This window comes from Cucurbita pepo, chromosome 16 (assembly GCF_057944985.1).
Source record: "Cucurbita pepo subsp. pepo isolate OVF chromosome 16, ASM5794498v1, whole genome shotgun sequence".
Taxonomy (NCBI): Eukaryota; Viridiplantae; Streptophyta; class Magnoliopsida; order Cucurbitales; family Cucurbitaceae; genus Cucurbita; species Cucurbita pepo.
In genome coordinates, this window is record NC_141813.1 from 8,889,807 (window position 1) to 8,915,791 (window position 25,985).

At 41.2% G+C, this 25,985-nt stretch overlaps 32 non-coding genes across 32 annotated transcripts; 18 read left to right on the forward strand and 14 right to left on the reverse strand.

Annotated features, from left to right (window-relative positions):
* The first annotated feature begins 9,065 nt into the window (after positions 1-9,065).
* TRNAL-CAA (transfer RNA leucine (anticodon CAA)) lies at positions 9,066-9,149 on the forward strand. The gene has a single exon. It is a non-coding gene; the product is annotated as a tRNA-Leu (tRNA).
* A 342-nt stretch (positions 9,150-9,491) lies between these two features.
* On the reverse strand, positions 9,492-9,565 carry TRNAN-GUU (transfer RNA asparagine (anticodon GUU)). Its single transcript has one exon. It is a non-coding gene; the product is annotated as a tRNA-Asn (tRNA).
* Positions 9,566-10,082: 517 nt separating this feature from the next.
* Positions 10,083-10,166, forward strand: TRNAL-CAA (transfer RNA leucine (anticodon CAA)). Its single transcript has one exon. It is a non-coding gene; the product is annotated as a tRNA-Leu (tRNA).
* A 291-nt stretch (positions 10,167-10,457) lies between these two features.
* Positions 10,458-10,531, reverse strand: TRNAN-GUU (transfer RNA asparagine (anticodon GUU)). Its single transcript has one exon. It is a non-coding gene; the product is annotated as a tRNA-Asn (tRNA).
* Positions 10,532-11,051: 520 nt separating this feature from the next.
* TRNAL-CAA (transfer RNA leucine (anticodon CAA)) lies at positions 11,052-11,135 on the forward strand. Its single transcript has one exon. It is a non-coding gene; the product is annotated as a tRNA-Leu (tRNA).
* A 294-nt stretch (positions 11,136-11,429) lies between these two features.
* Positions 11,430-11,503, reverse strand: TRNAN-GUU (transfer RNA asparagine (anticodon GUU)). Its single transcript has one exon. It is a non-coding gene; the product is annotated as a tRNA-Asn (tRNA).
* A 520-nt stretch (positions 11,504-12,023) lies between these two features.
* On the forward strand, positions 12,024-12,107 carry TRNAL-CAA (transfer RNA leucine (anticodon CAA)). Its single transcript has one exon. It is a non-coding gene; the product is annotated as a tRNA-Leu (tRNA).
* Positions 12,108-12,440: 333 nt separating this feature from the next.
* TRNAN-GUU (transfer RNA asparagine (anticodon GUU)) lies at positions 12,441-12,514 on the reverse strand. Its single transcript has one exon. It is a non-coding gene; the product is annotated as a tRNA-Asn (tRNA).
* A 520-nt stretch (positions 12,515-13,034) lies between these two features.
* Positions 13,035-13,118, forward strand: TRNAL-CAA (transfer RNA leucine (anticodon CAA)). The gene has a single exon. It is a non-coding gene; the product is annotated as a tRNA-Leu (tRNA).
* A 331-nt stretch (positions 13,119-13,449) lies between these two features.
* On the reverse strand, positions 13,450-13,523 carry TRNAN-GUU (transfer RNA asparagine (anticodon GUU)). The gene has a single exon. It is a non-coding gene; the product is annotated as a tRNA-Asn (tRNA).
* Positions 13,524-14,043: 520 nt separating this feature from the next.
* On the forward strand, positions 14,044-14,127 carry TRNAL-CAA (transfer RNA leucine (anticodon CAA)). The gene has a single exon. It is a non-coding gene; the product is annotated as a tRNA-Leu (tRNA).
* Positions 14,128-14,460: 333 nt separating this feature from the next.
* Positions 14,461-14,534, reverse strand: TRNAN-GUU (transfer RNA asparagine (anticodon GUU)). The gene has a single exon. It is a non-coding gene; the product is annotated as a tRNA-Asn (tRNA).
* A 517-nt stretch (positions 14,535-15,051) lies between these two features.
* TRNAL-CAA (transfer RNA leucine (anticodon CAA)) lies at positions 15,052-15,135 on the forward strand. Its single transcript has one exon. It is a non-coding gene; the product is annotated as a tRNA-Leu (tRNA).
* A 291-nt stretch (positions 15,136-15,426) lies between these two features.
* Positions 15,427-15,500, reverse strand: TRNAN-GUU (transfer RNA asparagine (anticodon GUU)). Its single transcript has one exon. It is a non-coding gene; the product is annotated as a tRNA-Asn (tRNA).
* A 520-nt stretch (positions 15,501-16,020) lies between these two features.
* On the forward strand, positions 16,021-16,104 carry TRNAL-CAA (transfer RNA leucine (anticodon CAA)). Its single transcript has one exon. It is a non-coding gene; the product is annotated as a tRNA-Leu (tRNA).
* An 865-nt stretch (positions 16,105-16,969) lies between these two features.
* On the forward strand, positions 16,970-17,053 carry TRNAL-CAA (transfer RNA leucine (anticodon CAA)). The gene has a single exon. It is a non-coding gene; the product is annotated as a tRNA-Leu (tRNA).
* A 252-nt stretch (positions 17,054-17,305) lies between these two features.
* Positions 17,306-17,379, reverse strand: TRNAN-GUU (transfer RNA asparagine (anticodon GUU)). Its single transcript has one exon. It is a non-coding gene; the product is annotated as a tRNA-Asn (tRNA).
* A 520-nt stretch (positions 17,380-17,899) lies between these two features.
* On the forward strand, positions 17,900-17,983 carry TRNAL-CAA (transfer RNA leucine (anticodon CAA)). The gene has a single exon. It is a non-coding gene; the product is annotated as a tRNA-Leu (tRNA).
* Positions 17,984-18,330: 347 nt separating this feature from the next.
* TRNAN-GUU (transfer RNA asparagine (anticodon GUU)) lies at positions 18,331-18,404 on the reverse strand. The gene has a single exon. It is a non-coding gene; the product is annotated as a tRNA-Asn (tRNA).
* A 517-nt stretch (positions 18,405-18,921) lies between these two features.
* TRNAL-CAA (transfer RNA leucine (anticodon CAA)) lies at positions 18,922-19,005 on the forward strand. The gene has a single exon. It is a non-coding gene; the product is annotated as a tRNA-Leu (tRNA).
* A 291-nt stretch (positions 19,006-19,296) lies between these two features.
* Positions 19,297-19,370, reverse strand: TRNAN-GUU (transfer RNA asparagine (anticodon GUU)). The gene has a single exon. It is a non-coding gene; the product is annotated as a tRNA-Asn (tRNA).
* A 520-nt stretch (positions 19,371-19,890) lies between these two features.
* TRNAL-CAA (transfer RNA leucine (anticodon CAA)) lies at positions 19,891-19,974 on the forward strand. Its single transcript has one exon. It is a non-coding gene; the product is annotated as a tRNA-Leu (tRNA).
* A 294-nt stretch (positions 19,975-20,268) lies between these two features.
* TRNAN-GUU (transfer RNA asparagine (anticodon GUU)) lies at positions 20,269-20,342 on the reverse strand. The gene has a single exon. It is a non-coding gene; the product is annotated as a tRNA-Asn (tRNA).
* A 520-nt stretch (positions 20,343-20,862) lies between these two features.
* On the forward strand, positions 20,863-20,946 carry TRNAL-CAA (transfer RNA leucine (anticodon CAA)). The gene has a single exon. It is a non-coding gene; the product is annotated as a tRNA-Leu (tRNA).
* Positions 20,947-21,279: 333 nt separating this feature from the next.
* TRNAN-GUU (transfer RNA asparagine (anticodon GUU)) lies at positions 21,280-21,353 on the reverse strand. The gene has a single exon. It is a non-coding gene; the product is annotated as a tRNA-Asn (tRNA).
* Positions 21,354-21,873: 520 nt separating this feature from the next.
* On the forward strand, positions 21,874-21,957 carry TRNAL-CAA (transfer RNA leucine (anticodon CAA)). The gene has a single exon. It is a non-coding gene; the product is annotated as a tRNA-Leu (tRNA).
* A 331-nt stretch (positions 21,958-22,288) lies between these two features.
* Positions 22,289-22,362, reverse strand: TRNAN-GUU (transfer RNA asparagine (anticodon GUU)). The gene has a single exon. It is a non-coding gene; the product is annotated as a tRNA-Asn (tRNA).
* A 520-nt stretch (positions 22,363-22,882) lies between these two features.
* TRNAL-CAA (transfer RNA leucine (anticodon CAA)) lies at positions 22,883-22,966 on the forward strand. Its single transcript has one exon. It is a non-coding gene; the product is annotated as a tRNA-Leu (tRNA).
* Positions 22,967-23,972: 1,006 nt separating this feature from the next.
* On the forward strand, positions 23,973-24,056 carry TRNAL-CAA (transfer RNA leucine (anticodon CAA)). The gene has a single exon. It is a non-coding gene; the product is annotated as a tRNA-Leu (tRNA).
* Positions 24,057-24,347: 291 nt separating this feature from the next.
* On the reverse strand, positions 24,348-24,421 carry TRNAN-GUU (transfer RNA asparagine (anticodon GUU)). The gene has a single exon. It is a non-coding gene; the product is annotated as a tRNA-Asn (tRNA).
* Positions 24,422-24,941: 520 nt separating this feature from the next.
* TRNAL-UAA (transfer RNA leucine (anticodon UAA)) lies at positions 24,942-25,025 on the forward strand. Its single transcript has one exon. It is a non-coding gene; the product is annotated as a tRNA-Leu (tRNA).
* An 865-nt stretch (positions 25,026-25,890) lies between these two features.
* On the forward strand, positions 25,891-25,974 carry TRNAL-CAA (transfer RNA leucine (anticodon CAA)). The gene has a single exon. It is a non-coding gene; the product is annotated as a tRNA-Leu (tRNA).
* The last annotated feature ends 11 nt before the right edge of the window (positions 25,975-25,985 follow it).

The following is a 25,985-nucleotide window of genomic DNA, read 5'->3' on the forward strand; positions in this document are numbered from 1 at the left end:
ACGCTCTTGAGTAAGCTTCTTGCAGTGTTCATTATGGTGTGATTTCTTCGTTCGACCACATCGTTTTGTTGTAGAGTGTACAGGGCAGTGAGTTGACATTTGATACCTTCCTCCTCGCAAAAATTTGAGAACTTCTGGGATAAGAACTCGCCATCTCGGTTAGTGCGCAAGGTTTTCAACTTGAGATCATACCTCTTTTCAACGAATCTTTTGAATTTCTTTAACAAAGATTCTCCTTTTTCTTTGAGCATGTACACCCACATCCAATGACTATAATCGTCAACAAGTAAAAGAAAATACTTATTACCCCCAATGATGATGGGGTGATCAGACCACACAAATCTGCATGAACCAATTGCAGCGGTCACTCAGTACAGAAACTTGTTTGAGTTGGGAAAAATGGTCTTACTTGTTTGGAGACTAGGCAACGTTCACATAGCTTGTTTGGATGTATGATTTTGGGTAGCCTCATAGCCATCTTCTTCTTTCCCATCATTTTGAGCGTTTGAAAGTTCACGTGCCCAAGTCTTGCATGCCAAGCTGGGGTCTGCAAGTTTCATCTATAGAGAGGTGGGCTGGCTGGACTCTAATAACATCCTATACAAGCGGTTATGCAATCGTTTTATCTTCATCAACAAGGTTCCATTTCTGTCGAACATCTTGAGGGACGAGCCAGCTAACTCCACTTTGCTTCCTCCTTCCGTCCTCTGACTAAGACTGATAATGTTACTCTTCAAGTTTGGGATATAGTATACCTTGGTCAGTAAACATTGGTCACCATTCTTACACTGGAACAAGATGGATCCTTTGTCATAGATCAATACAATTGATCCATCGCCAAACTTCACATTTCCAATGACTTCTCATCAAGCTCCTTGAATTTTGTTCGATCTCTGGTCAAGTGGTAGCTTGCTCCATTGTCAAGGTACCACATGTTGGTCTCCACTCAATCTTCTTCTTTTGTGAGAAGGTTCACCATAACCTTCTTGTTAGGATCGCACAACAACGCCCACACTCGATCTAGATGAACACAAAGAAGAGGATAGAGAAAATTGCAAGAAGAACTCTAGCTAAAAGAATTTGTATTGATGAGTATGTATAAGAGAGAATAGAGAGAATCGAAAAAGTACATTTTCAAAGCTCTACCGGACGGGATATATATATAGTTCAGTTTACTATATATAGCTTTACCAGATTTAACCATCTACTATATATAGTTGTTTACTATATATAGCTTTACCAGATTTAACTATCTACTATATATAACTATTTACCATATATAGTTTTACCGGATATAGCTTTACCAAATATAGCTTTACCGAATATAGCCGTTGACCAAGCTATAAATAAGAGAGCAGACTCCATAACCTAACACTTCTCTTCATTGAGAATCAACAGGTTGGGCATCTTCTCAACTAACATCAGTATGGGCTCTTGATCCGGGTGAGTGTGAGAGGTTTCCCTCCACATCGCACATCTTCGTACAACACTCTACTACATAGTGCCCACATTTTCCACAAGAGTAACACTTGATCATACTATTGTTCTTCTAAGGGTTGGAATTATCATGGGTTTGTGAGCTATTGTCAAGGCCTCCTCTGCCACCACATCCGCATCCATGTCTACGACCACGTCCACGTCCTTTGTTTTTCTTGTTATAGCTACCACATCCCCTCGTACTTGAAAAAGAAGAGTCAACCACATCATTCCTTTTCATCTGTGCGAGCCACTCCACATATGTGAGTAAGAGGTGTTTCTCCTCCTCGGTCTTCATAACCAAAAAGTGTCTCCTCATGAACCTTAAGATGAATAAAGACCTTCTCAACTAACATGTTCTTAAGGTTGCCGAACTGCTCGATGGAGGTAACAATTTGCATGAATCTTAGGAGAATAGCTTGAAGGAACTTCTTGACTACGGAGATCGATCGATAAGATAAGGAACTTCTTGGAGGTAATAAATTCATCTCTATAAGATGAGGTTTTTTCTATCTATAAAAAAAAAATGGAAGATTATATATCAAATAGCGACTCTATGTACAAAATATTAACATATTGATACACATTCAATTTTTGTTCGAACGACGCGAAAAAAAATTGAGACGAGAACGATACTCTTATTTGTTGTATTCAATTTATAATATTTATTTAGGTTAGACTAAAAAACTATTTTTTATATTCAAAACCCATTATAAGGAAGAGACAACAAAAATCATATAGAAATGTTAGTCTTGAAGGCTCTAAAACTGCAATGAGGTGTTTTTGTATAACAACTTGATAGCATTGGATATAGCATACACCTAGGGCACGTCCCTAGCTCAACAAACTCTTTCGATAAAAATATGTATACTATACATTAACAATGTTTACTATTAAAGTTTATCTGTTACCCTCTACCTATAACATGTATTTAACCTATCAATATAATCATATCAGAATTGATCTAGTGCCTTTATCAGCTACATGATACTATGTGATCTCTTCCCTTCGAGACAAATTCATATTAAAGATTATTTAACTAGCCTTTAAAAGAACTTACATTATAACTTGATTAGGAAGCCTATAACCATGAATCATAGCTAAGATACTATAATTTACCCCTCAAGATATGGATAACTACAAAACTGTCGTTCTGGCAACAGTGACCACCTGCACAAAATCCATCAAATCGCAACTCTTAGCCATTGGATCTCCTCCCAAATTAAATATATTCTAGAACACTCACAGATCATCACATCTAACGGCTAGGATTCAAAACCAAGGTCGGTAGCTCACTGATCGGAGATGACATTTTTTGACGGATTTTTCAGAAAATCCAACCTCCAATTCACGACGATTCTGGAGCTCTCAATGTCGGTTTAAGCTTCCCATCTAAATTTTGAGGTTGGGGAATCGTTTGGAGCAAGAATCGAGCAAGGTGGAGCTCCCAATCGTAGGCAATAAGTGTTTAGATTTTGGGTCTCCTACTCTCGGATTTTTTCTAAATTTGAGAGCAATTCCCCACCATTTCCTTTCAAACGTACTCCTATAATTTCTAATCAAGATTACCCACAAGTTCTATGAAGAAATAAAGTGTTGAAAGTGCCTAGAAACCATTTCCCCAATCCAATCCGCCATTATAGAGCTTCAAGGAAAACTCAAAATTCCGATCTGAGGATACACAAGAATTCATCGAGCAACGACGATCCCAATAAGTTTTTGCACCTTCAAGGAATGTTTCCATAGAAGACCACGAAGAGAAATAACCTCAGGAACGTGCCCAATTGAAGAAAATCCATTTTGAGCTCCAATCGGGGGTAAGTTTCAAATTCCTATCTACGGTCCCTTTTCCTCCAAATTAAGAATTCCTCTAGCTTCAAAGGAAGAAGTTGAGTAACTTTGCTGAAGGAATCGAGAGCTGAAACATCGTAGAAAAGGCTTCCAAGAGATCGATTTTCTAGCGTTTCGGCCAACTTGGAAACCGATGACGATTCTCAAAAATTGGGGACACACACTCAACTTCATTCCTCCAGACCAATTCATGTTGCTTGAGGAAAGAATAAGAAAGAGGTTTCATGAAGAAATCGAGACTTGAAAACTCTTAGAATCGGATACCCAATAAGAAATCCTCTGTTTTTGCTTTGCCGAGAAATCATATTTTGGACGAACTTTGGAAGCGAATATCTTAGGCTACAATCCACGAGAATGTATAAAATCAATTCCTAGCTCTTCCTTGTAACACCATCTTTAAGTTTCATGAAGAAATCGAGGGGAGAAACAACATGATCATTGCTGTAGAGGGCGAGTTTTAGGGGCGCTATATGTTGCGCATGTCTTCTTCCTGTCTAAAGGAAGAAGACGATGACATGGCCGGTTTAGTTGAATCGGCCATGTCCTCGATCTTTTTCAATTTTAACCCACTTTTGGACCTGTTCTCATAAAACTCTTTATGGTTCCAGAAACTAGACACAATAAGGAGTCTATGTAAGGAAATTTGAGGTAATTCAGATACCGAAAGCTCAAGAACGGAGGTCCCAAACGTCGATGATGAGGTAAGTAGCCACCTTGGAATTTTTGTTAAGAAATACTTGTAGGAATCACTTGGATTTCCATATGAACCCTAAAAAAAGTATGAATTAAGGATATATAAAAGAAAAACTTAAAGAACCGGAGTTAAGGCCCTAAATTGATTAAATTGCTCTAGAATTAGGTAACACTAAAATAACCCACTAAATGAACTCCGCCGACTATGAAACTTTAATGCTTAGCATATTATAGATTGTTGAGGCTATATATGAAATTTTGTGGTCATTGGATAAGGATAAGTAGGTAAACCAAGAAATGGTGAAAAATGACCATAATGCCCCTAAGGATATCTACCTATGGTTGATGACCTAGATGACCTCCAAATACTATGAAACTCTGAAGTTGATCTTATTTATGATTCTTGATGATGTGGTGAAGTTTGAAAACCATTGGAACTCGTTAAGTAGCAAAACCAAGAATTAGGGGTAAAATGACCAAAATGCCCCTAGGACTACTTATGATAATTCGAGGTCTATACATGCTTGATTTGATAATTCTTATAAGGTCTATTCTTAAGGATATGAAGATATGTTTGAGACTTCAAGTTGATTGGAGCATGTTTGGAACCTAAACCAAGTCAAGACCCAAGAAACACAACAAGAATCAAGACTCTTCTAGAACCCTCTAAAGAACTCCTAGGAATCTAGGACCTTCTAGAACGACTCACGCTGAGAAGGGTTCATATGGTTACAAATGAAAGTTACAACTTACACCTCAAGAAATTATGGACCTTAAAAACTTACAAGATTTAGAACCAAGAACAACACCACACAAGCTTTACAACTACCTATGTAAGAAGAATGCTAGGTACCACTCAAGGATGAGGGACCTAAGGTCCCAAACTAAGAAACTCAAGAATGCTAGGTAATACTCTAATCATGTACAAAGTGACCCATGACCTTCCACCAAGCAGTGCTTTCTAAGGCCTAAGAATTCCTCTTCAAATGATAAATACAAATATAAAAAAAAAATACAAAAGACTCCAAATACAAACGGACTGATGCTCCAAAACGACACCCCTCTGTGATAGTGCAGCTCTTGAACACTTCCCCATCTCAACTTGTACCTGAAAAAAAAGGGGAAAATGGGGTGAGTATAAAAATATACTCAGTAAGCAATCTACTTGTAGGCTCTTTCCGCATCCTTATCTTAGCAGGTATCCATGGTCTTATCTCAGGGTTCTAGTGAGTGCAAACTAAGCTGCAACTCTCTTTTCTGTATCTTAAGAGGCTTGCCCATCTTATCCAATGGAATGATTAGTGTCTTGAGGTGAGGCGCGACCTCACAAGTAAATCTAAGGGGATCATATGGTTGAATCTGAATAAGTAACTCTTTCTGAACATCATCCATGGAGGTTAGCTGACAACCCTCCCACAAGACCATACATCCACTAAAATTGAGGGTTGTGATCCCCTGTGAGCTGGTCAGCTATTATTCATCCTACGTGGTTCCATGTTCCCCCACTCAGGGATAGGTTTCTACGAACCAAGAGTCCTATTTAGAAGACCCCTTAGTTATCACCACTAGGTTAGGGCACCTCTCACACTTCCCTGTCCGGATCTGCCTAGCTCGACGATCTCAGTATCGGAGTTCTGTCTCGACGGTACGGTATTGGAGCAGAGAGGGAAGTGGAGGTTCTAGTGACACTATGCACACTACTCAACTCTATCAGGCTATCTATAGTTACCGTGGTGTCCTACTAGTCTTTCTAGGGCGGACTCTTGGTGGCTTAGACTTGGATTCATTCATCTCTAAGATTCACGTGCAAGGTCTTACAAACTTGTCGTTGTTTGGAATTTTGGGTTCTGGATCTACTGTTAATCATTTCGCAGGTCTATATGCACGGTATTCTAAAGGTATCCCAATCTAGGGTTCTGTCTAGCCTACATAGTCTCAAGCGCCCTATTCTAAGCTAGTAGTTCCTCCCTATTCAGCAAGAAAGATAACACAAGGAATCATGCACTAGAGTTAACATGCAATAGTTCATGCAATATTAACAAACATGTTCAACGGAAGATAATGTCCGTCTTTACTCGGAGCGCAGATTTCACAAGTTTTCCCTTCCTCCTGATGCATACCTACAATGTCACATTCTCAGTCTAAACAAATCTCATAGTCATGCATATCTAGATTCCATTGATTTCTTTAATTAATTCATTTCTATGATTTCCATGCTAATATGCTAGGTTGGCTAGCTAAATTTATAGGTATGATAGCATGCATGCTTATTCCAAGCGGTTCCTACAAGTACTGCTCGTAGGAATCGAAATGGCTACTTACTTGTTTGATGTGTGTCTTCCCAAGCATGAGTTTCTTGACGGAGAGGGTTCCAAAAATTATAGAATTTCCTTAGCATGTCCTATTTCACATAATAATAGGGTCAGTAGCGACATCGGGTCGAAGACAAGCAAATGGGGGTCGAATGGAAGGAAAAATGATGACTCACGCGCCTACACGCGCGACTAACACGTTACTACGCGTGGTTTCCACGTGTGCGTTCCCACGTGTACAATCCTGCGCAGTCGTGAGTCTTGAGGGTCGGGTCGGACCAGTCGCATCGGGGCGAGTTTTCAAATACGTATCAGGTCGCGTGACGCGGGTCGTTGGTTCAGACACGGGTTGACCTGAATCCGCGCATTGTTGTGTGTCTGCTAGCGTGTGAGACACGTCTCTGCAGTTGGTAGTCGCCATGTGTCGCTCGTCGATTCCGCCGCGCTCCTCCATATGCCAGCCGACGCGTGGTGATGTTTCTTCTCTCTCCTTCGTGTGCTTCAATTTCTAAATTGTTAGGTGTTTCGCGTTTTTGATCTATTTTCTTTGAATTTTTTTATCTTCCAATCTGTAATCCAAATCAACACGAACATTGTAGATCTCATATTCTACTCCCTCAATATGATTTTTCTTATTTTTTTTATAATCATTGGTCATAATATTCGAGTTCGAATTTGGAGAAAAACATGAGTTCTTACTAAAAATCGTGTTTTCTTGAAACTCTGAGTCGAACCCGAATCTTGGCCGCCTTCTCTCCGAAAATTGCGAAGATCACACTTCTGAGGGTAAAAGTCCAAGAATCAACACAAAAACGCCGCTAACACACGAAAATCTCAATAAACATCTCGATCTAGACATTTGTGGACTAACCTTAAGTTCTTGGACATTTTTTACAAAATAGAAAGGTGCAATTCGTGAGAGCATCTTGCCTCGGACTACTGAAGGTCTAGGTTGAGGATTCTTAGACCTCCAACGTCGATTTTCGGTCAGATCTTCTCCTGTAACCTCAAAACCCTAATCTCTTTTCTTTCTTCTTTATCCTCTCTCCTTTCTTTCTCTTTCTTCTTATGACCCAACCAATTAGACTCCTCAAGTAATAGTAGGGCAGAATGACTATTTTTTTTTTTTAACTCAGGCGCTACACCAACCACCTACAGTCTTAGTCCAGACGCCTACACCGTTGGTCCAGACACCCAGCACATTTGGCCCAACAAACTCACGACCCGCATGCCTACAGTAGCTAACTCGACAACCTGCACACGCGTCACCTTCTCCCAGCGACACATATTGCGCATGTAAACGCCGACTCTTTATGCTTATGCAGCTCAGTCGCCTTAACTCGACTTTGGCTCGACGGCTCTGATAGCTCAAAACAAAGCTTCTCGGCTCATTATAAGGAAACTTTCACTGTTTTCACCTTTTCAACCATCATGAAGCTGATTTCGATCTTACTGAAGGCGACTAAGGTCATTAGGATGCTAAATTTCTCAATTCAAGTTATCTTAGATTATGAAATTAGAGTTATTAAGATAATTGATCAAATGTTCTATGGGAAATATCTCAACGATGCTCAGAAATAAAATTTGAAAGACGTGTTCAAGTAATTATTTTAGGGAGAATGTCGGCCGAGGCCAACCAAGTACATGGCCTTACTATCATTTCGGTTATAAATTATATCATGTTTGATGACACGTGCCCTGTGGCTTTGCACGTGTCATATGCTTGTTATATGTGAAAGGTTATAAAATAATATATTTACAATATGATATGTGAATGATATGATATATGCTATGATATAGTACGCTTGAAGGCATGTTCTTAAAATGATATGTGAATGATATGATATATGTTATTATGTAATATAATTGATAATACAATACAAATTGTGACATGCTTTATGATATGATATGTTGGAAGACATGATATGTTGGAAGACAAATTGTGACGAGGGCGTGGGTTCAAATCCCACTTCTGACATCCATATGTTGTTAGGAAAAACGGGTGTCAAAGTGGATAATATCTATCACAACTATGTGATGATGATGGGGGGGGGGGGGCTAGTGTTTTTTAAAAGTGTCAAAACATGATTTGGTGGTTACTTCTCATAGGATTGTAGTAAGTTATGCTTCAATCCCATCACTAAAAGGAGGGGTTGAACCTCCCAACCTTGTGGTTAACAGCCACACGCTCTAACCAACTGAGCTATTCCAGCCAATCATTTTATTGCAATCCATGACCTCTATTAGTTGATATTGTCTACTTTGGTTCGTTACGTCTCGTTATCATCCTCACGGGTTGAAACCACATCTATTAGGGAGAGGTTTTCAGACCCTTATAAGAAATGTTTCTTCACCATCTAATCGATGTGGGATCTCACTATCGACCCCTTCTGAGGGCCAAGTGTCCTCACTGGCACATCGTCTAGTGACTAGCTCTGTTAGCATTTGTAAAAGTCCAAGCCTAGTGCTTGCAGACATTGTCCATTTTTGTCATTGGGTATTGCCATCAGCCTCACACTTTTAAAAACGTACCTATTAGGGTGAGGTTTTCGCACCCGTATTAGGATTGTTTCCTTCCTCTCTCCAACAGCGAGTAGATATTATCTATTTTGATCCGTTCGTATCGTCTTCAGCCTCACAGTTTTAAAACGTGCCTACTAGCGAGACATTTACACACCTATATACGGAATCCTAAATCCCCTCTCAAACCAATCCTGGAATGCACAATAAGTAGTCAGGATGGCCGAGTGGTCTAAGGCGCCAGACTCAAGTTCTGGTCCTCGTAAGAGGGCGTGGGTTCAAATCCCACTTTTGACATCCAAATGTGATTGGGCAAAACGTTTGCCAAAGTGGATAATATCCATCATCATCAATAATGATGATGGGATGATGATGGGCTTGGGTCAAAAGAATCATTCGTTCTCATGAAAATGACCATTGAACTTAGTAGATTTCAACTTTTCAAAGTTACGAAATGGAACTTCGTAACATATCATGGTGGATATCAATTGAAGTCACTAGTATTTTTTAGAAGCGTCAAAACATGATTTGGTTAGTTCTCGTACACAAGACCATCACAAACCGAAGTTGATTGAAAATTTGTACTAGGGAGAAGACACACTAAAAACAGGATTGTAGTAAGGTATTGTTCAATCCCATCGCTAGAAGGAGGGGTTGAACCTCCGAACTTGTGGTTAACAGCCACACACTCTAACCAACTGAGCTATTCCAACCAATCATTTTATCGCAATCCATGACCTCTATTAGTTGATATTGTCTACTTTGGTTCGTTACGTCTCGTTATCATCCTCACGGTTTGAAACCACATCTATTAGGGAGAGGTTTTCAGACCCTTATAAGAAATGTTTCTTCACCATCTAATCGATGTGAGATCTCATGATCGACCCCTTCTGAGGGCCAAGTGTCCTCACTTGCACATCGTCTAGTGACAAGCTCTGTTAGCATTTGTAAAAGTCCAAGCCCAGTGCTTGCAGACATTGTCCATTTTTGTCATTGGGTATTGCCATCAGCCTCACACTTTTAAAAACGTGCCTATTAGGGTAAGGTTTTCGCACCCGTATTAGGATTGTTTCCTTCCTCTCTCCAACAGCGAGATATTATCTATTTTAATTCGTTGGTATCGTCTTCAGCCTCACAGTTTTAAAACGCGCCTACTAGCGAGACATTTACACACCCATATACGGAATGCTAAATCCCCTCTCAAACCAATCCTGGAATGCACAATGAGTAGTCAGGATGGCCGAGTGGTCTAAGGCGCCAGACTCAAGTTCTGGTCCTCGTAAGAGGGCGTGCGTTCAAATCCCACTTCTAATATCCATCACAACTATCATGATGATGATGGGCTTTGGTCGAAAGAATCATTCGTTATCATGATAATGACCATTGAACTTAGTAGATTTAAACTTTTCAAAGTTACGAAATGGAACTTCGTAACATATCATGGTGGATATCAATTGTAGTCACCAGTATTTTTTAGAAGCGTCAAAACATGATTTGGTTAGTTCTCGTACACAAGACCATCACAAACCGAAGTTGATTGAAAATTTGTACTAGGGAGAAGACGCACTAAAAACAGGATTGTAGTAAGGTATTGTTCAATCCCATCGCTAGAAGGAGGGGTTGAACCTTCGACCTTGTGGTTAACAGCCACACGCTCTAACCAACTGAGCTATTCCAGCCAATCATTTTATCGCAATCCATGACCTCTATTAGTTGATATTGTCTACTTTGGTTCGTTACGTCTCGTTATCATCCTCACGGTTTGAAACCACATCTATTAGGGAGAGGTTTTCAGACCCTTATAAGAAATGTTTCTTCACCATCTAATCGATGTGGGATCTCACTATCGACCCCTTCTGAGGGCCAAGTGTCCTCACTGGCACATCGTCTAGTGACTAGCTCTGTTAGCATTTGTAAAAGTCCAAGCCCAGTGCTTGCAAACATTGTCCATTTTTGTCATTCGGTATTGCCATCAGCCTCACACTTTTAAAAACGTGCCTATTAGGGTGAGGTTTTCGCACCCGTATTAGGATTGTTTCCTTCCTCTCTCCAACAGCGAGTAGATATTATCTATTTTGATCCGTTGGTATCGTCTTCAGCCTCACAGTTTTAAAACGCGGCTACTAGCGAGACATTTGCACACCCATATACGGAATGCTAAATCCCCTCTCAAACCAATCCTGGAATGCACAATAAGTAGTCAGGATGGCCGAGTGGTCTAAGGCGCCAGACTCAAGTTCTGGTCCTCGTAAGAGGGCGTGGGTTCAAATCCCACTTCTGACATCCAAATGTGATTGGGCAAAACGTGTGCCAAAGTGGATAATATCCATCACAACTATTTTGATGATGATGGGCTTGGGTCGAAAGAATCATTCGTTATCAACTTTTCAAAGTTACGAAATGGAACTTCGTAACATATCATGGTGGATATCAATTGAAGTCACCAGTATTTTTTAGAAGCGTCAAAACATGATTTGGTTAGTGTTCTCGTACACAAGACCAAAGTTGATTGAAAATTTGTACTAGGGAGAAGACGCACTAAAAACAGGATTGTAGTAAGGTATTGTTCAATCCCATCGCTAGAAGGAGGGGTTGAACCTCCGACCTTGTGGTTAACAGCCACACGCTCTAACCAACTGAGCTATTCCAGCCGATCATTTTATTGCAATCCATGACCTCTATTAGTTGATATTGTCTACTTTGGTTCGTTACGTCTCGTTATCATCCTCACGGTTTGAAACCACATCTATTAGGGAGAGGTTTTCAGACCCTTATAAGAAATGTTTCTTCACCATCTAATCGATGTGGGATCTCACTATCGACCCCTTCTGAGGGCCAAGTGTCCTCACTGGCACATCGTCTAGTGACTAGCTCTGTTAGCATTTGTAAAAGTCCAAGCCCAGTGCTTGCAGACATTGTCCATTTTTGTCATTGGGTATTGCCATCAGCCTCACACTTTTAAAAACGTGCCTATTAGGGTGAGGTTTTCGCACCCGTATTAGGATTGTTTCCTTCCTCTCTCCAACAGCGAGTAGATATTATCTATTTTGATCCGTTCGTATCGTCTTCAGCCTCACAGTTTTAAAACGCGTCTACTAGCGAGACATTTGCACACCCATATACGGAATGCTAAATCCCCTCTCAAACCAATCCTGGAATGCACAATAAGTAGTCAGGATGGCCGAGTGGTCTAAGGCGCCAGACTCAAGTTCTGGTCCTCGTAAGAGGGCGTGGGTTCAAATCCCACTTCTGACATCCAAATGTGATTGGGCAAAACGTGTGCCAAAGTGGATAATATCTATCACAACTATTTTGATGATGATGGGCTTGGGTCGAAAGAATCATTCGTTATCATGATAATGATCATGGAACTTAGTAGATTTCAACTTTTCAAAGTTACGAAATGGAACTTCGTAACATATCATGGTGGATATCAATTGAAGTCACCAGTATTTTTTAGAAGCGTCAAAACATGATTTGGTTAGTTCTCGGACACAAGACCATCACAAACCGAAGTTGATTGAAAATTTGTACTAGGGAGAAGACGCACTAAAAACAGGATTGTAGTAAGGTATTGTTCAATCCCATCACTAGAAGGAGGGGTTGAACCTCCGACTTTGTGGTTAACAGCCACATGCTCTAACCAACTGAGCTATTCCAGCCAATCATTTTATCGCAATCCATGACCTCTATTAGTTGATATTGTCTACTTTGGTTCGTTACGTCTCGTTATCATCCTCACGGTTTGAAACCACATCTATTAGGGAGAGGTTTTCAGACCCTTATAAGAAATGTTTCTTCACCATCTAATCGATGTGGGATCTCACTATCGACCCCTTCTGAGGGCCAAGTGTCCTCACTGGCACATCGTCTAGTGACTAGCTCTGTTAGCATTTGTAAAAGTCCAAGCCTAGTGCTTGCAGACATTGTCCATTTTTGTCATTGGGTATTGCCATCAGCCTCACACTTTTAAAAACGTGCCTATTAGGGTGAGGTTTTCGCACCCGTATTAGGATTGTTTCCTTCCTCTCTCCAACAGCGAGTAGATATTATCTATTTTGATCCGTTGGTATCGTCTTCAGCCTCACAGTTTTAAAACGCGGCTACTAGCGAGACATTTGCACACCCATATACGGAATGCTAAATCCCCTCTCAAACCAATCCTGGAATGCACAATAAGTAGTCAGGATGGCCGAGTGGTCTAAGGCGCCAGACTCAAGTTCAGGTCCTCGTAAGAGGGCGTGGGTTCAAATCCCACTTCTGACATCCAAATGTGATTGGGCAAAACGTGTGCCAAGTGGATAATATTCATCACAACTCTTTGATGATGATGGGCTTGGGTCGAAAGAATCATTCGTTATCATGATAATGATCATTGAACTTAGTAGATTTCAACTTTTCAAAGTTACGAAATGGAACTTCGTAACATATCATGGTGGATATCAATTGTAGTCACCAGTATTTTTTAGAAGCGTCAAAACATGATTTGGTTAGTTCTCGTACACAAGACCATCACAAACCGAAGTTGATTGAAAATTTGTACTAGGGAGAAGACGCACTAAAAACAGGATTGTAGTAAGGTATTGTTCAATCCCATCGCTAGAAGGAGGGGTTGAACCTCCGACCTTGTGGTTAACAGCCACACGCTCTAACCAACTGAGCTATTCCAGCCGATCATTTTATCGCAATCCATGACCTCTATTAGTTGATATTGTCTACTTTGGTTCGTTACGTCTCGTTATCATCCTCACGGTTTGAAACCACATCTATTAGGGAGAGGTTTTCAGACCCTTATAAGAAATGTTTCTTCACCATCTAATCGATGTGGGATCTCATGATCGACCCCTTCTGAGGGCCAAGTATCCTCACTGGCACATCGTCTAGTGACTAGCTCTGTTAGCATTTGTAAAAGTCCAAGCCCAGTGCTTGCAGACATTGTCCATTTTTGTCATTGGGTATTGCCATCAGCCTCACACTTTTAAAAACGTGCCTATTAGGGTGAGGTTTTCGCACCCGTATTAGGATTGTTTCCTTCCTCTCTCCAACAGCGAGTAGATATTATCTATTTTGATCCGTTGGTATCGTCTTCAGCCTCACAGTTTTAAAACGCGTCTACTAGCGAGACATTTGCACACCCATATACGGAATGCTAAATCCCCTCTCAAACCAATCCTGGAATGCACAATAAGTAGTCAGGATGGCCGAGTGGTCTAAGGCGCCAGACTCAAGTTCTGGTCCTCGTAAGAGGGCGTGGGTTCAAATCCCACTTCTGACATCCAAATGTGATTGGGCAAAACGTGTGCAAAAGTGGATAATATCCATCACAACTATTTTGATGATGATGGGCTTGGGTCGAAAGAATCATTCGTTATCATGATAATGATCATGGAACTTAGTAGATTTCAACTTTTCAAAGTTACAAAATGGAACTTCGTAACATATCATGGTGGATATCAATTGAAGTCACCAGTATTTTTTAGAAGCGTCAAAACATGATTTGGTTAGTTCTCGTACACAAGACCATCACAAACCGAAGTTGATTGAAAATTTGTACTAGGGAGAAGACGCACTAAAAACAGGATTGTAGTAAGGTATTGTTCAATCCCATCGCTAGAAGGAGGGGTTGAACCTCCGAACTTGTGGTTAACAGCCACACACTCTAACCAACTGAGCTATTCCAACCAATCATTTTATCACAATCCATGACCTCTATTAGTTGATATTGTCTACTTTGGTTCGTTACGTCTCGTTATCATCCTCACGGTTTGAAACCACATCTATTAGGGAGAGGTTTTCAGACCCTTATAAGAAATGTTTCTTCACCATCTAATCGATGTGAGATCTCATGATCGACCCCTTCTGAGGGCCAAGTGTCCTCACTTGCACATCGTCTAGTGACAAGCTCTGTTAGCATTTGTAAAAGTCCAAGCCCAGTGCTTGCAGACATTGTCCATTTTTGTCATTGGGTATTGCCATCAGCCTCACACTTTTAAAAACGTGCCTATTAGGTTAAGGTTTACGCACCCGTATTAGGATTGTTTCCTTCCTCTCTCCAACAGCGAGATATTATCTATTTTAATTCGTTGGTATCGTCTTCAGCCTCACAGTTTTAAAACGCGCCTACTAGCGAGACATTTACACACCCATATATGGAATGTTAAATCCCCTCTCAAACCAATCCTGGAATGCACAATGAGTAGTCAGGATGGCCGAGTGGTCTAAGGCGCCAGACTCAAGTTCTGGTCCTCGTAAGAGGGCGTGCGTTCAAATCCCACTTCTAATATCCATCACAACTATCATGATGATGATGGGCTTTGGTCGAAAGAATCATTCGTTATCATGATAATGACCATTGAACTTAGTAGATTTAAACTTTTCAAAGTTACGAAATGGAACTTCGTAACATATCATGGTGGATATCAATTGTAGTCACCAGTATTTTTTAGAAGCGTCAAAACATGATTTGGTTAGTTCTCGTATACAAGACCATCACAAATCGAAGTTGATTGAAAATTTGTACTAGGGAGAAGACGCATTAAAAACAGGATTGTAGTAAGGTATTGTTCAATCCCATCGCTAGAAGGAGGGGTTGAACCTCCGACCTTGTGGTTAACAGCCACACGCTCTAACCAACTGAGCTATTCCAGCCGATCATTTTATCGCAATCCATGACCTCTATTAGTTGATATTGTCTACTTTGGTTCGTTACGTCTCGTTATCATCCTCACGGTTTGAAACCACATCTATTAGGGAGAGGTTTTCAGACCCTTATAAGAAATGTTTCTTCACCATCTAATCGATGTGGGATCTCACTATCGACCCCTTCTGAGGGCCAAGTGTCCTCACTGGCACATCGTCTAGTGACTAGCTCTGTTAGCATTTGTAAAAGTCCAAGCCCAGTGCTTGCAGACATTGTCCATTTTTGTCATTGGGTATTGCCATCAGCCTCACACTTTTAAAAACGTGCCTATTAGGGTGAGGTTTTCGCACCCGTATTAGGATTGTTTCCTTCCTCTCTCCAACAGCGAGTAGATATTATCTATTTTGATCCGTTGGTATCGTCTTCAGCCTCACAGTTTTAAAACGCGTCTACTAGCGAGACATTTGCACACCCATATACGGAATGCTAAATCCCCTCTCAAACCAATCCTGGAATGCACAATAAGTAGTCAGGATGGCCGAGTGGTCTAAGGCGCCAGACTCAAGTTCTGGTCCTCGTAAGAGGGCGTGGGTTCAAATCCCACTTCTGACATCCAAATGTGATTGGGCAAAACGTGTGCCAAGGTGGATAATATCCATCACAACTATTTTGATGATGATGGGCTTGGGTCGAAAGAATCATTCGTTATCATGATAATGATCATGGAACTTAGTAGATTTCACCTTTTCAAAGTTACGAAATGGAACTTCGTAACATATCATGGTGGATATCAATTGAAGTCACCAGTATTTTTTAGAAGCGTCAAAACATGATTTGGTAAGACGCACTAAAAACAGGATTGTAGTAAGGTATTGTTCAACCCCATCGCTAGAAGGAGGGGTTGAACCTTCGAACTTGTGGTTAACAGCCACACACTCTAACTAACTGAGCTATTCCAACCAATCATTTTATCGCAATCCATGACCTCTATTAGTTGATATTGTCTACTTTGGTTCGTTACGTCTCGTTATCATCCTCACGGTTTGAAACCACATCTATTAGGGAGAGGTTTTCAGACCCTTATAAGAAATGTTTCTTTACCATCTAATCGATGTGAGATCTCATGATCGACCCCTTCTGAGGGCCAAGTGTCCTCACTTGCACATCGTCTAGTGACAAGCTCTGTTAGCATTTGTAAAAGTCCAAGCCCAGTGCTTGCAGACATTGTCCATTTTTGTCATTGGGTATTGCCATCAGCCTCACACTTTTAAAAACATGCCTATTAGGGTAAGGTTTTCGCACCCGTATTAGGATTGTTTCCTTCCTCTCTCCAACAGCGAGATATTATCTATTTTAATTCGTTGGTATCGTCTTCAGCCTCACAGTTTTAAAACGCGCCTACTAGCGAGACATTTACACACCCATATACGGAATGTTAAATCCCCTCTCAAACCAATCTTGGAATGCACAATGAGTAGTCAGGATGGCCGAGTGGTCTAAGGCGCCAGACTCAAGTTCTGGTCCTCGTAAGAGGGCGTGCGTTCAAATCCCACTTCTAATATCCATCACAACTATCATGATGATGATGGGCTTTGGTCGAAAGAATCATTCGTTATCATGATAATGACCATTGAACTTAGTAGATTTAAACTTTTCAAAGTTACGAAATGGAACTTCGTAACATATCATGGTGGATATCAATTGTAGTCACCAGTATTTTTTAGAAGCGTCAAAACCGAAGTTGATTGAAAATTTGTACTAGGGAGAAGACGCACTAAAAACAGGATTGTAGTAAGGTATTGTTCAATCCCATCGCTAGAAGGAGGGGTTGAACCTCCGACCTTGTGGTTAACAGCCACACGCTCTAACCAACTGAGCTATTCCAGCCGATCATTTTATCGCAATCCATGACCTCTATTAGTTGATATTGTCTACTTTGGTTCGTTACGTCTCGTTATCATCCTCACGGTTTGAAACCACATCTATTAGGGAGAGGTTTTCAGACCCTTATAAGAAATGTTTCTTCACCATCTAATCGATGTGGGATCTCACTATCGACCCCTTCTGAGGGCCAAGTGTCCTCACTGGCACATCGTCTAGTGACTAGCTCTGTTAGCATTTGTAAAAGTCCAAGCTCAGTGCTTGCAGACATTGTCCATTTTTGTCATTGGGTATTGCCATCAGCCTCACACTTTTAAAAACGTGCCTATTAGGGTGAGGTTTTCGCACCCGTATTAGGATTGTTTCCTTCCTCTCTCCAACAGCGAGTAGATATTATCTATTTTGATCCGTTCGTATCGTCTTCAGCCTCACAGTTTTAAAACGTGCCTACTAGCGAGACATTTACACACCTATATACGGAATCCTAAATCCCCTCTCAAACCAATCCTGGAATGCACAATAAGTAGTCAGGATGGCCGAGTGGTCTAAGGCGCCAGACTCAAGTTCTGGTCCTCGTAAGAGGGCGTGGGTTCAAATCCCACTTTTGACATCCAAATGTGATTGGGCAAAACGTTTGCCAAAGTGGATAATATCCATCATCATTATTTGATGATGATGGGATGATGATGGGCTTGGGTCAAAAGAATCATTCGTTCTCATGAAAATGACCATTGAACTTAGTAGATTTCAACTTTTCAAAGTTACGAAATGGAACTTCGTAACATATCATGGTGGATATCAATTGAAGTTACTAGTATTTTTTAGAAGCGTCAAAACATGATTTGGTTAGTTCTCGTACACAAGACCATCACAAACCGAAGTTGATTGAAAATTTGTACTAGGGAGAAGACACACTAAAAACAGGATTGTAGTAAGGTATTGTTCGTTCAATCCCATCGCTAGAAGGAGGGGTTGAACCTCCGAACTTGTGGTTAACAGCCACACACTCTAACCAACTGAGCTATTCCAACCAATCATTTTATCGCAATCCATGACCTCTATTAGTTGATATTGTCTACTTTGGTTCGTTACGTCTCGTTATCATCCTCACGGTTTGAAACCACATCTATTAGGGAGAGGTTTTCAGACCCTTATAAGAAATGTTTCTTCACCATCTAATCGATGTGAGATCTCATGATCGACCCCTTCTGAGGGCCAAGTGTCCTCACTTGCACATCGTCTAGTGACAAGCTCTGTTAGCATTTGTAAAAGTCCAAGCCCAGTGCTTGCAGACATTGTCCATTTTTGTCATTGGGTATTGCCATCAGCCTCACACTTTTAAAAACGTGCCTATTAGGGTAAGGTTTTCGCACCCGTATTAGGATTGTTTCCTTCCTCTCTCCAACAGCGAGATATTATCTATTTTAATTCGTTGGTATCGTCTTCAGCCTCACAGTTTTAAAACGCGCCTACTAGCGAGACATTTACACACCCATATACGGAATGCTAAATCCCCTCTCAAACCAATCCTGGAATGCACAATGAGTAGTCAGGATGGCCGAGTGGTCTAAGGCGCCAGACTCAAGTTCTGGTCCTCGTAAGAGGGCGTGCGTTCGAATCCCACTTCTAATATCCATCACAACTATCATGATGATGATGGGCTTTGGTCGAAAGAATCATTCGTTATCATGATAATGACCATTGAACTTAGTAGATTTAAACTTTTCAAAGTTACGAAATGGAACTTCGTAACATATCATGGTGGATATCAATTGTAGTCACCAGTATTTTTTAGAAGCGTCAAAACATGATTTGGTTAGTTCTCGTACACAAGACCATCACAAACCGAAGTTGATTGAAAATTTGTACTAGGGAGAAGACGCACTAAAAACAGGATTGTAGTAAGGTATTGTTCAATCCCATCGCTAGAAGGAGGGGTTGAACCTTCGACCTTGTGGTTAACAGCCACACGCTCTAACCAACTGAGCTATTCCAGCCAATCATTTTATCGCAATCCATGACCTCTATTAGTTGATATTGTCTACTTTGGTTCGTTACGTCTCGTTATCATCCTCACGGTTTGAAACCACATCTATTAGGGAGAGGTTTTCAGACCCTTATAAGAAATGTTTCTTCACCATCTAATCGATGTGGGATCTCACTATCGACCCCTTCTGAGGGCCAAGTGTCCTCACTGGCACATCGTCTAGTGACTAGCTCTGTTAGCATTTGTAAAAGTCCAAGCCCAGTGCTTGCAAACATTGTCCATTTTTGTCATTCGGTATTGCCATCAGCCTCACACTTTTAAAAACGTGCCTATTAGGGTGAGGTTTTCGCACCCGTATTAGGATTGTTTCCTTCCTCTCTCCAACAGCGAGTAGATATTATCTATTTTGATCCGTTGGTATCGTCTTCAGCCTCACAGTTTTAAAACGCGGCTACTAGCGAGACATTTGCACACCCATATACGGAATGCTAAATCCCCTCTCAAACCAATCCTGGAATGCACAATAAGTAGTCAGGATGGCCGAGTGGTCTAAGGCGCCAGACTCAAGTTCTGGTCCTCGTAAGAGGGCGTGGGTTCAAATCCCACTTCTGACATCCAAATGTGATTGGGCAAAACGTGTGCCAAAGTGGATAATATCCATCACAACTATTTTGATGATGATGGGCTTGGGTCGAAAGAATCATTCGTTATCAACTTTTCAAAGTTACGAAATGGAACTTCGTAACATATCATGGTGGATATCAATTGAAGTCACCAGTATTTTTTAGAAGCGTCAAAACATGATTTGGTTAGTGTTCTCGTACACAAGACCAAAGTTGATTGAAAATTTGTACTAGGGAGAAGACGCACTAAAAACAGGATTGTAGTAAGGTATTGTTCAATCCCATCGCTAGAAGGAGGGGTTGAACCTCCGACCTTGTGGTTAACAGCCACACGCTCTAACCAACTGAGCTATTCCAGCCGATCATTTTATTGCAATCCATGACCTCTATTAGTTGATATTGTCTACTTTGGTTCGTTACGTCTCGTTATCATCCTCACGGTTTGAAACCACATCTATTAGGGAGAGGTTTTCAGACCCTTATAAGAAATGTTTCTTCACCATCTAATCGATGTGGGATCTCACTATCGACCCCTTCTGAGGGCCAAGTGTCCTCACTGGCACATCGTCTAGTGACTAGCTCTGTTAGCATTTGTAAAAGTCCAAGCCCAGTGCTTGCAGACATTGTCCATTTTTGTCATTGGGTATTGCCATCAGCCTCACACTTTTAAAAACGTGCCTATTAGGGTGAGGTTTTCGCACCCGTATTAGGATTGTTTCCTTCCTCTCTCCAACAGCGAGTAGATATTATCTATTTTGATCCGTTGGTATCGTCTTCAGCCTCACAGTTTTAAAACGCGTCTACTAGCGAGACATTTGCACACCCATATACGGAATGCTAAATCCCCTCTCAAACCAATCCTGGAATGCACAATAAGTAGTCAGGATGGCCGAGTGGTCTAAGGCGCCAGACTCAAGTTCTGGTCCTCGTAAGAGGGCGTGGGTTCAAATCCCACTTCTGACATCCAAATGTGATTGGGCAAAACGTGTGCCAAAGTGGATAATATCTATCACAACTATTTTGATGATGATGGGCTTGGGTCGAAAGAATCATTCGTTATCATGATAATGATCATGGAACTTAGTAGATTTCAACTTTTCAAAGTTACGAAATGGAACTTCGTAACATATCATGGTGGATATCAATTGAAGTCACCAGTATTTTTTAGAAGCGTCAAAACATGATTTGGTTAGTTCTCGGACACAAGACCATCACAAACCGAAGTTGATTGAAAATTTGTACTAGGGAGAAGACGCACTAAAAACAGGATTGTAGTAAGGTATTGTTCAATCCCATCACTAGAAGGAGGGGTTGAACCTCCGACTTTGTGGTTAACAGCCACATGCTCTAACCAACTGAGCTATTCCAGCCAATCATTTTATCGCAATCCATGACCTCTATTAGTTGATATTGTCTACTTTGGTTCGTTACGTCTCGTTATCATCCTCACGGTTTGAAACCACATCTATTAGGGAGAGGTTTTCAGACCCTTATAAGAAATGTTTCTTCACCATCTAATCGATGTGGGATCTCACTATCGACCCCTTCTGAGGGCCAAGTGTCCTCACTGGCACATCGTCTAGTGACTAGCTCTGTTAGCATTTGTAAAAGTCCAAGCCTAGTGCTTGCAGACATTGTCCATTTTTGTCATTGGGTATTGCCATCAGCCTCACACTTTTAAAAACGTGCCTATTAGGGTGAGGTTTTCGCACCCGTATTAGGATTGTTTCCTTCCTCTCTCCAACAGCGAGTAGATATTATCTATTTTGATCCGTTGGTATCGTCTTCAGCCTCACAGTTTTAAAACGCGGCTACTAGCGAGACATTTGCACACCCATATACGGAATGCTAAATCCCCTCTCAAACCAATCCTGGAATGCACAATAAGTAGTCAGGATGGCCGAGTGGTCTAAGGCGCCAGACTCAAGTTCAGGTCCTCGTAAGAGGGCGTGGGTTCAAATCCCACTTCTGACATCCAAATGTGATTGGGCAAAACGTGTGCCAAGTGGATAATATTCATCACAACTCTTTGATGATGATGGGCTTGGGTCGAAAGAATCATTCGTTATCATGATAATGATCATTGAACTTAGTAGATTTCAACTTTTCAAAGTTACGAAATGGAACTTCGTAACATATCATGGTGGATATCAATTGTAGTCACCAGTATTTTTTAGAAGCGTCAAAACATGATTTGGTTAGTTCTCGTACACAAGACCATCACAAACCGAAGTTGATTGAAAATTTGTACTAGGGAGAAGACGCACTAAAAACAGGATTGTAGTAAGGTATTGTTCAATCCCATCACTAGAAGGAGGGGTTGAACCTCCGACCTTGTGGTTAACAGCCACACGCTCTAACCAACTGAGCTATTCCAGCCGATCATTTTATCGCAATCCATGACCTCTATTAGTTGATATTGTCTACTTTGGTTCGTTACGTCTCGTTATCATCCTCACGGTTTGAAACCACATCTATTAGGGAGAGGTTTTCAGACCCTTATAAGAAATGTTTCTTCACCATCTAATCGATGTGGGATCTCATGATCGACCCCTTCTGAGGGCCAAGTATCCTCACTGGCACATCGTCTAGTGACTAGCTCTGTTAGCATTTGTAAAAGTCCAAGCCCAGTGCTTGCAGACATTGTCCATTTTTGTCATTGGGTATTGCCATCAGCCTCACACTTTTAAAAACGTGCCTATTAGGGTGAGGTTTTCGCACCCGTATTAGGATTGTTTCCTTCCTCTCTCCAACAGCGAGTAGATATTATCTATTTTGATCCGTTGGTATCGTCTTCAGCCTCACAGTTTTAAAACGCGTCTACTAGCGAGACATTTGCACACCCATATACGGAATGCTAAATCCCCTCTCAAACCAATCCTGGAATGCACAATAAGTAGTCAGGATGGCCGAGTGGTCTAAGGCGCCAGACTCAAGTTCTGGTCCTCGTAAGAGGGCGTGGGTTCAAATCCCACTTCTGACATCCAAATGTGATTGGGCAAAACGTGTGCCAAAGTGGATAATATCCATCACAACTATTTTGATGATGATGGGCTTGGGTCGAAAGAATCATTCGTTATCATGATAATGATCATGGAACTTAGTAGATTTCAACTTTTCAAAGTTACAAAATGGAACTTCGTAACATATCATGGTGGATATCAATTGAAGTCACCAGTATTTTTTAGAAGCGTCAAAACATGATTTGGTTAGTTCTCGTACACAAGACCATCACAAACCGAAGTTGATTGAAAATTTGTACTAGGGAGAAGACGCACTAAAAACATTTGGTTAGTTCTCGTACACAAGACCATCACAAACCGAAGTTGATTGAAAATTTGTACTAGGGAGAAGACGCACTAAAAACAGGATTGTAGTAAGGTATTGTTCAATCCCATCGCTAGAAGGAGGGGTTGAACCTCCGAACTTGTGGTTAACAGCCACACACTCTAACCAACTGAGCTATTCCAACCAATCATTTTATCACAATCCATGACCTCTATTAGTTGATATTGTCTACTTTGGTTCGTTACGTCTCGTTATCATCCTCACGGTTTGAAACCACATCTATTAGGGAGAGGTTTTCAGACCCTTATAAGAAATGTTTCTTCACCATCTAATCGATGTGAGATCTCATGATCGACCCCTTCTGAGGGCCAAGTGTCCTCACTTGCACATCGTCTAGTGACAAGCTCTGTTAGCATTTGTAAAAGTCCAAGCCCAGTGCTTGCAGACATTGTCCATTTTTGTCATTGGGTATTGCCATCAGCCTCACACTTTTAAAAACGTGCCTATTAGGTTAAGGTTTACGCACCCGTATTAGGATTGTTTCCTTCCTCTCTCCAACAGCGAGATATTATCTATTTTAATTCGTTGGTATCGTCTTCAGCCTCACAGTTTTAAAACGCGCCTACTAGCGAGACATTTACACACCCATATATGGAATGTTAAATCCCCTCTCAAACCAATCCTGGAATGCACAATGAGTAGTCAGGATGGCCGAGTGGTCTAAGGCGCCAGACTCAAGTTCTGGTCCTCGTAAGAGGGCGTGCGTTCAAATCCCACTTCTAATATCCATCACAACTATCATGATGATGATGGGCTTTGGTCGAAAGAATCATTCGTTATCATGATAATGACCATTGAACTTAGTAGATTTAAACTTTTCAAAGTTACGAAATGGAACTTCGTAACATATCATGGTGGATATCAATTGTAGTCACCAGTATTTTTTAGAAGCGTCAAAACATGATTTGGTTAGTTCTCGTATACAAGACCATCACAAATCGAAGTTGATTGAAAATTTGTACTAGGGAGAAGACGCACTAAAAACAGGATTGTAGTAAGGTATTGTTCAATCCCATCGCTAGAAGGAGGGGTTGAACCTCCGACCTTGTGGTTAACAGCCACACGCTCTAACCAACTGAGCTATTCCAGCCGATCATTTTATCGCAATCCATGACCTCTATTAGTTGATATTGTCTACTTTGGTTCGTTACGTCTCGTTATCATCCTCACGGTTTGAAACCACATCTATTAGGGAGAGGTTTTCAGACCCTTATAAGAAATGTTTCTTCACCATCTAATCGATGTGGGATCTCACTATCGACCCCTTCTGAGGGCCAAGTGTCCTCACTGGCACATCGTCTAGTGACTAGCTCTGTTAGCATTTGTAAAAGTCCAAGCCCAGTGCTTGCAGACATTGTCCATTTTTGTCATTGGGTATTGCCATCAGCCTCACACTTTTAAAAACGTGCCTATTAGGGTGAGGTTTTCGCACCCGTATTAGGATTGTTTCCTTCCTCTCTCCAACAGCGAGTAGATATTATCTATTTTGATCCGTTGGTATCGTCTTCAGCCTCACAGTTTTAAAACGCGTCTACTAGCGAGACATTTGCACACCCATATACGGAATGCTAAATCCCCTCTCAAACCAATCCTGGAATGCACAATAAGTAGTCAGGATGGCCGAGTGGTCTAAGGCGCCAGACTCAAGTTCTGGTCCTCGTAAGAGGGCGTGGGTTCAAATCCCACTTCTGACATCCAAATGTGATTGGGCAAAACGTGTGCCAAGGTGGATAATATCCATCACAACTATTTTGATGATGATGGGCTTGGGTCGAAAGAATCATTCGTTATCATGATAATGATCATGGAACTTAGTAGATTTCACCTTTTCAAAGTTACGAAATGGAACTTCGTAACATATCATGGTGGATATCAATTGAAGTCACCAGTATTTTTTAGAAGCGTCAAAACATGATTTGGTAAGACGCACTAAAAACAGGATTGTAGTAAGGTATTGTTCAACCCCATCGCTAGAAGGAGGGGTTGAACCTTCGAACTTGTGGTTAACAGCCACACACTCTAACTAACTGAGCTATTCCAACCAATCATTTTATCGCAATCCATGACCTCTATTAGTTGATATTGTCTACTTTGGTTCGTTACGTCTCGTTATCATCCTCACGGTTTGAAACCACATCTATTAGGGAGAGGTTTTCAGACCCTTATAAGAAATGTTTCTTTACCATCTAATCGATGTGAGATCTCATGATCGACCCCTTCTGAGGGCCAAGTGTCCTCACTTGCACATCGTCTAGTGACAAGCTCTGTTAGCATTTGTAAAAGTCCAAGCCCAGTGCTTGCAGACATTGTCCATTTTTGTCATTGGGTATTGCCATCAGCCTCACACTTTTAAAAACATGCCTATTAGGGTAAGGTTTTCGCACCCGTATTAGGATTGTTTCCTTCCTCTCTCCAACAGCGAGATATTATCTATTTTAATTCGTTGGTATCGTCTTCAGCCTCACAGTTTTAAAACGCGCCTACTAGCGAGACATTTACACACCCATATACGGAATGTTAAATCCCCTCTCAAACCAATCTTGGAATGCACAATGAGTAGTCAGGATGGCCGAGTGGTCTAAGGCGCCAGACTCAAGTTCTGGTCCTCGTAAGAGGGCGTGCGTTCAAATCCCACTTCTAATATCCATCACAAC